This window comes from Fundulus heteroclitus, unplaced genomic scaffold (genome assembly GCF_011125445.2).
Source record: "Fundulus heteroclitus isolate FHET01 unplaced genomic scaffold, MU-UCD_Fhet_4.1 scaffold_312, whole genome shotgun sequence".
Classification (NCBI taxonomy): Eukaryota; Metazoa; Chordata; class Actinopteri; order Cyprinodontiformes; family Fundulidae; genus Fundulus; species Fundulus heteroclitus.
Window position 1 is genome coordinate 78,130 of NW_023396722.1, and position 10,406 is coordinate 88,535.

Here is a 10,406-nt window from a genome sequence, read left to right on the forward strand (position 1 = left end):
GGTTCCGTCAAGTAGATGTTCCAGATATTTAATACCTTTATTCTTCCAGTATGTAAAGTTTATCATTTTATTATTTTGTAGGATATCAGGGTTATTCCAGATAGGTGTACGACTGCATAGGATAAGGGATGACTTTGTCATTTTGAGGAACTCCCACCATGCTGTCAGAGTAGAACTAATGTTGATATTTTTGAAGCATGTATGCCGTTTTATATTTGAGCTAATAAACGGCAGATCTGAAATCATGATATTATTGCACATTTCCTGTTCTATATCTAACCAAGGCTCATCTAAAAGACTATTTTTTATCCATTTAGAGATGTATTGTAGCCTATTTGCTATGAAAGTTTAACCTGACAACAGCCAGCTGCATGTATCGCTCCGCCTAGCTCCACTCACATACATCTGGGACACGGCTCATTGAAAATGATTTCCCCAACCAAATTTTTGGTCTGGCCAATCAGGACGCAGGGCGGGTGTTTCATGGATGTGACGTAGTGGAGAAGCCACCGTGAGATTCCAACAACAATGGCGGCTCGCATCGAGGAAGCAAGCGTTAGCATTGATGCTGCTATTTCTTCCGTGTTGTCCAATCTACCTAATATTGTTTCATTAAAAGAACATCAGAGAACGGCTCGGGCGGTCAGCCCGGGATCGACTCCGACCTGCGGCGCTTTGCCGCCTGTCTTCCCCCCTCTTCTTAGCGCCTCGGCTCGCGGAGCGGGGGGGGGGACCGGCTCGCGGGGGGGGGGGGGGGGGCGACACGTTTTCCGCGGCCGCCTCGCCAAGATAGCGCTGCGGGAAACCCTGCACTACAGCCGCAAACACATAAAAAAATAATAAAAGTTGTTGTTTTTTTCCGCGTTTAGCACGTCGATAAAGATGACAGACAAGTGGCTTATCCAATCATATGCAAGGAGTTTTGATAAGGCCCAGCCTTCAGTAAAGGCAATGCCTATGGCCGTGTCCCAGATGTATGTGAGTGGAGCTAGGCGGAGCGATACATGCAGCTGGCTGTTGTCAGGTTAATGAAAGTTAGGCAGATCTAGTCCACCTCTGTCTTTAGTTTTCTGTAGCGTCTTTAAGCTGATACGGGGTGGTTTATCTTTCCACAGAAATTTAGAGATTGAAGAGTCTAGAGATTTAAACCAGTCAGATGATGGTTTATTGGGGACCATTGAAAATAAATAATTAATTCTAGGTAGGACCATCATTTTTATTGAAGCTACCCTACCCATAAGTGTGATTGGAAGCGATTTCCATCTTTCAAGGTCCTCTTCTATCCTGTTTAAAAGTGGGGCATGGTTAAGTTTAAGTAAATCTGTTAATTTATTCGACACAGTAATACCTAAATATTTAATATTTCCTGATTGCATTTGTAAATCTAGGGAGTTTTCGAGAGAGCAATTAATTGACAGTACCGTAGATTTAGACCAGTTTAACGAGTAATCTGATACTTTAGAGAAAGATTCTAGTATTCTAATTACTTGTAAAAGAGAATTATTTGAATGCTGGAGATAAAGTAATACATCATCCGCGTACAGACTAATCTTGTGCTCTATTTTCATGCATTTTATACCTTTTACAGCTTTTGTTTGTCTGATTGTTGCTGCTAGAGGTTCTATAAAGATGGCAAAAAGTGATGGAGAAAGAGGGCATCCTTGCCTGGTGCCCCTCTGTAGACAAAAACTGGAAGATATTTGATTATTTGTCCTGACACAGGCTGTTGGAGAATTGTATAGAATTTTTAACCAGTTTATGAATAAATCGCCAAAACCGAATTTATGAAGAGTAGCGAATAAAAATTTCCAATTTACTCTATCAAATGCTTTTTCTGCGTCCAAAGACAATATATTGGTTTTAATGTTTTTACTGTAGGAATAATCAATTAAATTAAGTAATCGGCGTGTATTTGTGGATGACTGCCTTCCTCTGATGAAACCAGTTTGATCTGGATGTATTATGAGAGGAGTTACTTTGTCTAATCTTTTTGCAAAAGCTTTACAGATTATCTTAATATCCACATTAATTAAGGATATAGGACGATAACTAGTGGGCAACACAGGATCTTTGTCTGGCTTGAGCAGAAGGCTGATGGTGGCAGAGTTCATATTAGCTGGAAATCTACCTTTTTCCTGTATTTCCTGCAACATTCTGTGGAACGTTGGGGCTAGAATATTCCAGAACTCTTTATAAAACTCAGTGGGGAATCCATCTGGACCTGGAGCCTTTTTATTAGGCATGCTTTTAAGAGCTTCCTGGGTTTCAGCTGTTGTCAGCGGGGAATCCAGTGTCATTCTTTGGTTATCTGATAATTTAGGAAGTGTAATTTTATCCAGAAATTGCTTAATATCCTTCTCTGATGGATTTATTTGTGGTGTGTATAAAGATTTGTAGAAATCGCGGAAGGTATTATTTATACACTCTGGTTCACTTACGGTATTACCAGTTGAATCTGTAACTGCAAATATAGTAGTTTTCTCCTTATTTATTTTAAGCTGATTAGCTAGAAAGCTTCCTGACTTATTGCCATGTTCAAAATTTTCTATTCGGAGTCTTTGTATTAGAAATCTATTTTGCTTTTCAATATAGTGGTTTAGTTCTGATTTTACTTCACGGATTTTACCTAACTTCCCTTCTTCTTGAGATAATTCTAGTAACTTAAGTTTTTCTTCTAATTCCTGAATCTTTTTGTTTTCTTTTTTCTTTTTATGAGATGAGAAAGAAATTAGTTTACCTCTCATCACTGCTTTTCCAGCTTCCCACAATATCGATGCCGATGTACCTGGTTGATCATTGTATTCTAAGTATGAGGCCCACTGTTCTTTAATGAATTTTATAAATTCTTCATCTTTAAGCAGTGATGTATTAAATCTCCAGCTTTTGTTTTGTGTGGTTATTTTTTTATTAATTAAGGTGAGAGTAACAGGAGCGTGATCACTGATAGCAATAGGATGAATTACCGTCTCTGAAACAACCGACAGCAGTGAGCTACTTATTAGAAAGTAGTCCAGACGAGAGTACGAATGGTGAACATTTGAGAAAAAAGTGTATTCTTTACTATTAGGATGAAGAGAACGCCATGCATCGCAAAGACCAAAATCACTCATGTATTGTTTTACTACACTTACTGACTGCCAACTACGCTGAGTCCCTGTTTTATTCAACCTGTCTATATCGTTATTTAAACCAAAGTTGAAGTCACCTCCTATAATTAGTGAACAATCCCCGTGTTTTGAAAGTGCAAGGAAGAATTGGTGGAAAAAAGAGGGGTCATCAACATTTGGACCATATATACTGACAATACATAGCTTCTGGTTATGGATAGCTATTTTAATTATTATGTATCTACCTTCAGGATCTATAGTTTTATCTAATATTTTAAAACTAACGTTTTTGTGGATTAAGATTGCTACACCTCTCTGTCTAGAGTTATAGCAGGCCGCAAACACATTAGGAAACTCAGGTGAATTAAGCTCACTTGCATTTGTAGCTGATTTGTGGGTTTCTTGCAATAAGACAACATCTGCCTTTAATCTAGTAAGCTGGTTAATGATCTTCATTTTTTTCTCTCTGGTGCCAGCCCCATGCACATTCCATGTCACAAACTTTACATTCGCCATAGATGTGAGTGAGAAGTTAGAAGGTGCATGCCCTTGAGAAAATAGTCATACATAGACCCAGGTAGCATCTTATGATGTGCTTGTGATTGACTGATGATCAGGAAAGAAGCAGACAAATAAGATAGAAATACACAAAAAAATTAAAAAGTGCAAAGAGTAAGAGAGTGTGAAAAGGGATAAACCATAGCCCGTGCCTTCTGTACCCAACCGTGAACACCAACCGTGAACACCAACCATACCAACGTGCTCTTGAGCTGTGCGTGTATTTAATTTATCACCGTGTACCGATCTGTGCGTCTTATTTATTTATTTATTTTATTTATTTATTTTAAGTCATTGAAACATGCTTTAAGTCCACCTGTGGTGTAACTAATAAAGCCAAGGGGTGATCTTCTGATCCCTGAACAACTGTCCATTAATATAAAGTCTGTCAACCGATATGGTGGCTTTAACGCCGTCCATCATGTATTTCTTCCTGATTGGGAACAGCACTCGCCTGCGATCTAGGATTTCCTTAGGAAACTGATCATTAACACTAAAGTCTGTCCCTCTCAGTTCCCTGCCGCAACTTCTAACAAATTCTTTTTGTTTATAATGCTCAAATTTAGCTATGATCGGGCGAGGACGGGTTTTGTCGGGTTTCTTACCTCCGAGCCGGTGGACTCGATGAAAAGTGATGTTTTTTACCTGATCCGCCGGGATTTTTAGCTTCTGCTGGAGAAAGTTCCGGACCGTTTCTTCTGCTATCTCTCCCTGCTGCTCCTGAATGCCTGCAAAGACGAGATTATCTCTCATACCTCGCGACTGTATGTCCAGAATGGATTCCTTCATTTTCTTATTTTCGCCGGAAAGCTGGATAATCCCTTCGGTCAGCTCCGTAACCTTCCCCCTCAGCGCGTCGTTCTCCGCGGCCATAGCTGTTAGCTGGGTTTGGCTAAACTCCACCGACTCCCTTAGAGACTGAAACTCCTTGTGTAGAACCTCTACCAAGGCGAGACGTGCGTCAAGGCTGGTAAGCTTCTTGTCGATGGATTCTAAGATGTCACTGAAGTTCCTGTCGGGAGACAAAGTGGATGAAGAAGACGCACTGGTGGAATTAGAACGAGTGCGCTTAAGTGACGGTGTGCTAGCAGCCGATTTCATTGGATAGAAGTCGCTCGACTCTATCGAGCGCAGATTGCTTTGGCCTGAGTTCATCAAAAGGTCAAAAAATTTGCAGGTGAATTTTTGCTGGTGAATTTTTTGCTGGCGAATTTTTACCAGATTAAAATTCAGTGTAAGGAATTCAATGTCTAAAAAAATTAATTGTTTGAAATTCTGTGTTAAAAAAATTCAGTGTTTAAATTTCAGTGTTTAAAAAAAGGCAGACTCCAATTAGACTGTTTTTCTTCCATATTCCCCTCACGCATCACACAAGGTTGTAGGTCCTACGTCAACATTGTCTCCATCTTTGGAGGGTGTCGCCTAGCTGAACTATAGTTAGCTGTTGTGAAAACATCGAGGCGTCCGTCTGGATTCTCAAAGTGGTTTCAATGCTGCGACGTCCAATGCCGACGTCTTGAATGTGGTGTTTAAACAACAGTGAGTTGAACTAAGATTTCCTACCTGTCAGGGTTCTCTGTGTTGTCCTGCTCTAATTCTACTCCTCAGGTGTGTCTAGTTGGCTGAGGGGGCGTGGCCCACACCTGCGGCTTGTTGCAGGCGGCTTCCTCTGGCTTCTTAAGCAGAGCGCTGACAGATGGAAGACGCCAGAGCCTTAACCAGTCGTGGTACGACGTGGCCTATGACCCAACTGCTGGAAACATGCTTGTGAGTTTTTTTGTCTTTGAACTTTGACTAATTTTGGATCTCCCTGTTTTTGTCACAGTTTTGGTGCTTGGATGCACTCACCTGTCTTGACGTCTTGTCCAAAGAACCAGATCTTCAGAATTCTCTCGCTCAGATTTTGCTCTGGCTCACTCCTCATACTCCCTGGATGTTACCCAGCGGGGCCTGAGATTCCCCCTCCCGGATTCTACTGGTTCTTCCCTCACTCTGGTGAATCCATCTGTCACCCACTTCCGAGGAGGCTCGCTCTGGATCCCTCACCAGTTACATCTGCCGCCCTCAGCCACTAGCCGCCAAACTCCACACAGAGTTCCCTCGGCGCTACTTCTCCCAGGTTAGGTCCGCCCAGCTTTATGGTAAGCAGCGCAGTTTCTAGTAGTTCTCCTGGTTCACCTTCCAAAGTCAGTTACTCTTCTTCTCTTTGCAGTCTCTCCAGCCGTGACGTTCTGACCCTGCCGAGATGCCCGTAGTCCCGTCCTTTATATCTGCCTTTTTCCTAAATAAACATCTGTTGTGATATTACCGCCAGGATCATCAAAATAATTGATCTCAGAATGAATTCTGAACAGTGGAAGGGTCACAAAGGAATTCCACTCTGCCCGTAACACGAGACTCTCAGGGCTTGGACAGCCCTTTCTCCCAGCAGGAGGTCAGCTGTGAGCCCTCCTAACAGATAAGACACAGCACAGACAAAGAGCCCAGATCACTTCAGCACTCTTCTACAGACCACCTCTCCAGGACAAGGGAGAGGGCCTGAACCATGGGGCCATATGGCCTCATCTGCTGGAACATCTGAAAGATTGCCTGGGCCAACAACACTTGATCCAGGGTCTGCTAGATTCGACTGCCTGCTTCAGCAGAGGACCTGCCTGAATCCGGACAAACAACATGTCCGGGCAAATACAGAGCTAAGTTGCAGTCCTAACTTCACAATCAGATGCAGGGAAAAAATCCTGCATCTGAAACAGCTCTGTGTATTTTTCCTCAGCCTGTACAGGGAAGTGAACACCAATGGAGCTGAAGGCTGGATGCTGAGGAAAACCCCTGCTCATCGAACTGCAGCCGGTTAAGAGAACGTGCTCACACCAGGCCTCCGACCCAACCACGCAGTTAGCTACATGTTGCTGCAAGGCTAACGCTAGCCTTCCAAGAACCGAGCGCTAGCCCGCTAGCGCTAGCCAACAACTTCCCTCCTTCAACGCTTCCCCGTGAATGGCCAAAACTGGACCGAACTGACACGAAACAAAGGACAGAGGTTTGGGCAGCGGGCTGAGGGTGAAGTAAAAGGTTTATTGGGAAATGTTTCTAAACCGTGGTGTTTAGAACAAAAGGGCTAACCGGTAGGTCGCGCAAGCTAACAGGATATCACCCTTGCTAACATCCGGTTTCGGACCCCTAAAAAGGAGTCCGTTTTAAAGCGTAACCTGTCTGCTCTGCCATCCTCCGATGGTGTTATAAGCCTTATTCCCGCATCAATATGGTATATTAATGCTGGTTTTCAAGGCAATTTCGGCAACATTATGTTGTAACCTCTTAGCCACCGAGTTGCCGCAGCGACCCCATGCGCCCGGAGGGAGAATCGCATTAACAAACTCGGTCGTAAGAGTTTAAATGATTTTACAGGACAAAATGGTCCTCAGAAGAATATTATTTCAACAAATAATGTTTTGCTCGACTTGGGCTTTGCATTGTGAATGGATTGAAATACATGGCAAATGTTTTAACTCCATTCCATGTTTTTGTTAATCAGATCTGCAGTGAACCAGGATTCACTGAAGTATTCTGATTATGATCAACCACTTTTGTTTGTCTTTTGTTTGTTTTTGCATGTAAATAGTTCCTTAGCTTAGCTTCTTTTTATCTTCATTTTGCTTAGTAGTTTAGTTAAGTTTCACTAGCCTAGTAGAGAGGATTTATTAATCGAAATATTGTGTTAATTCAGGTAAACAGCATTACATAGTGATGTTCTCTGGATGTTCATTTTATTTCTGTTATTAAATTCTTGAACTTGAAAAGAAGCTGTCACTCCTTTATTCTATGTGTGTGCAGGTTTTGCTGTTAAAAGATCGCTAGTGCTCGAATTCATCCCTTTCAACCGTTGTCTTGATATCAGCTTAAGAGCTGATCATCACCAGACAATACTTAACAGACAGAGAGTTATTTATGAAACATTAAATAACTTTTAACAGTGTATAATTGCACAACACATCTTAAAACTGTGCTTTGCGTCCCGATCGTATCTGCATGTGGGTTCGTCATCTGAAAACCATGACACTACCTCTCATTTTAATCCATTTTTGACTTTTATTTCCACATATATTTTGCATGTTTAGCTTAGTAGCGAGTAGAATTCCAATGTTGTTGAATCAGAGAATTACTGTAACAGCGAATTGCCTTTGGATCAATAAAACAACAACTGTGGAATAGTAATTGTTTGTGTTCATTCCAATTCACAGTTGCATGGTTATTCAGAATTACCTCCTTTTGAGTTAACATCCAATATTAACATAGAGACATTTTCATTGGATTGGTGATAAAAAAAAAAAAGGGTAACGGTTTAAACTCTAATTGCAGTTTTAAGTTGAGTTATCACCGTTGCTGGATAAATCTGATCGGTTAGAACGCGATCAGATCATTGTGTTCCAGCACAACCGAGTTCATAACAGCTAATTAATAAAGGCATTAGTAGTATAAATCGTTACGAGACTATAGCTCTAGCATCACTATCATTTGAATCATATTTGTTATAGCTACTAATTGAATTTGAATGACTTATCCTATTATATATGGTGTCATGATTAGTGTTTTTGTTTATTTTGCTTTTGCACTTATCTTGACTTTTCTCATTTAGCCTGTCACTTCTCAGCCACCAGGCATTATCCAATGGCCACCACTTCTCGGCTAGTTTGATGTGTCCTTGCTCTACCACTTATGTGTGCTCAGCCAAACCAAGCCAAGCTAAGTTGCCTGTGTCTGCGTCTGCAGCCATACCTGTTTCTCAGTGAGTTCATGCCGCTTGCTCTGCTGGTTCGGGTGGTTTCCTGGCCGGCACCGCCTGTTCTGGTCTCCTGCTCGTCTCTGCCTGCCTTCCCCTCCAGCTAAGACTGATCTGCCACGATTCATCATACTTACTCTGTGTGGTTGAATATCGGGTTCACCTGCAGAGATCATTACATATAGTGCTAAATTCACAGCGTGGAACCAATTAAGCATACACACTGAGCAGCTGGCAAACAAGTGGTGAAGATTATCTCTTTGAATGCTGGTGGGTAAAATACTGCAGTGAAGCGAACTAAAATCATGACACATATTAAGAATCTCAATGCTTATTATAGTGTTCCTTCAGGAGACACATTTTAAAAATTCTGATCACCGGTGTCAGGTTGTGGTCAGGTGACCACGGGGATCGGTCTTAAATAAAGGCTCCACCTACCTGTGTGTCACTCAGAGATCGTTCCTTGATGCCACGAGCTCTGGTTCTTCCTACATGTCAGTCATATTCCCTTTGGCACCGTGAGTACCAGTCATCCTTTCTTCTCTCGGCCGCCCTGTCCGGTCTCATCTCTTCAGGTAACACTTCTCTTCTAGTTCATGTCTGTGTCTAGGGTGTTACTAGATCAATCTGCGCACCTCTAATTACGCACAGCAAGTTCTTGCTGTCGTTCAATTTAATCGGCACGCTACAACCGATCACTGCTATCTCAGTGTTCTTGTGTTCAGCCTTCTCGCTGACAGGATGTCTGACACAAAAATAGACCCTGTCAAGTTTGAACACCTCAAATCTGAGGTCCTTTATCTCCATGGGGTTGTTGACCGACAAAACACCAAGCTGTGCATCCTATCGCACAATTTCAGTACTCTCTGTCGATGTTAAATAAATATTTTGGGAGATTTTTCGCAGCTCTAGTGGCTCGCTTTGTAACACAGTAGGCTGACTGGAAGAGGGGGAGAGACATGTGCCAAAGGACCGTGGGTCGTTGTCGAACCTGGGCTAACCACGTTGAGGACTAAGTACATGGGTTGCGTTTCCCTCTGTGTCACCAGCACGCCCGTTCTTGATCGTCGTTTGGAGAACATTATGCCCACAGCAGGATTTATAAAGGGAATGCTTCTGAGCATCATTCATACCCCATCACCTATTGAACCTGAAGCTGTAATATCTATTGGTGCAGAGAAAGCCTTCAACAGGGTACAGTGGACTTATCTCTTTTTTTACTTTAAGGTGGTTCATTTTTAGTACCAGTTTAAACTACTCTACTCTTCCCCTTATGTATCTGAGAGCACAAACTCACAGTGTTAAAATCTGTTTCCTTTTTTCCATGGTACTAAGCAGGGATGTTCACTGCACCCTTTGTTATTTGGGTTTGGAGGTATCAGAAGGGGGAGGATGAACATTTTGCACTGATGAACTGCTTTTGTATGTGTGTGACCCCCTGACAAGTATTCCACATATTCGTTCACTTCTGAACAGTTTTGGCATTATTGCAGGATATAAGGTAAATATTTCAAAAAGCAAAAATCTTCCAATTAATCAATCAGATGCAAAAATTTCAGTCATCCATACTACCATATTTTTATAAGGCATACTTAAAATCTTTAAATTTTCTTAAAAATGTATGGTGCGCCTTATAATTCGGTGCATCTTATATATGATTAAAGTTGTGCTTACTGACCAATTTTATGTGGTATAATGCACTCAAAAATCCGCTCTGCTCAATGGCTAGTCAGAGCATTACGATACACTGTGTCACTACCTGATCAGACCCCTGAGCGGTCTACAAGACTGCCTGACAGTAATGTCGAAACTAGAAGTGCATTCATTTAAGACAGCCCACGCCCCGAGTCTGCGCAAGAAGCAATAAATCAATTAAGTTAATTCAATATTAAAGTTAAGTTTATATTGGCCTTATATTAGAAACAGGGAAGTGTAGTCCAACTACTAGCTCTCCCTCTCAG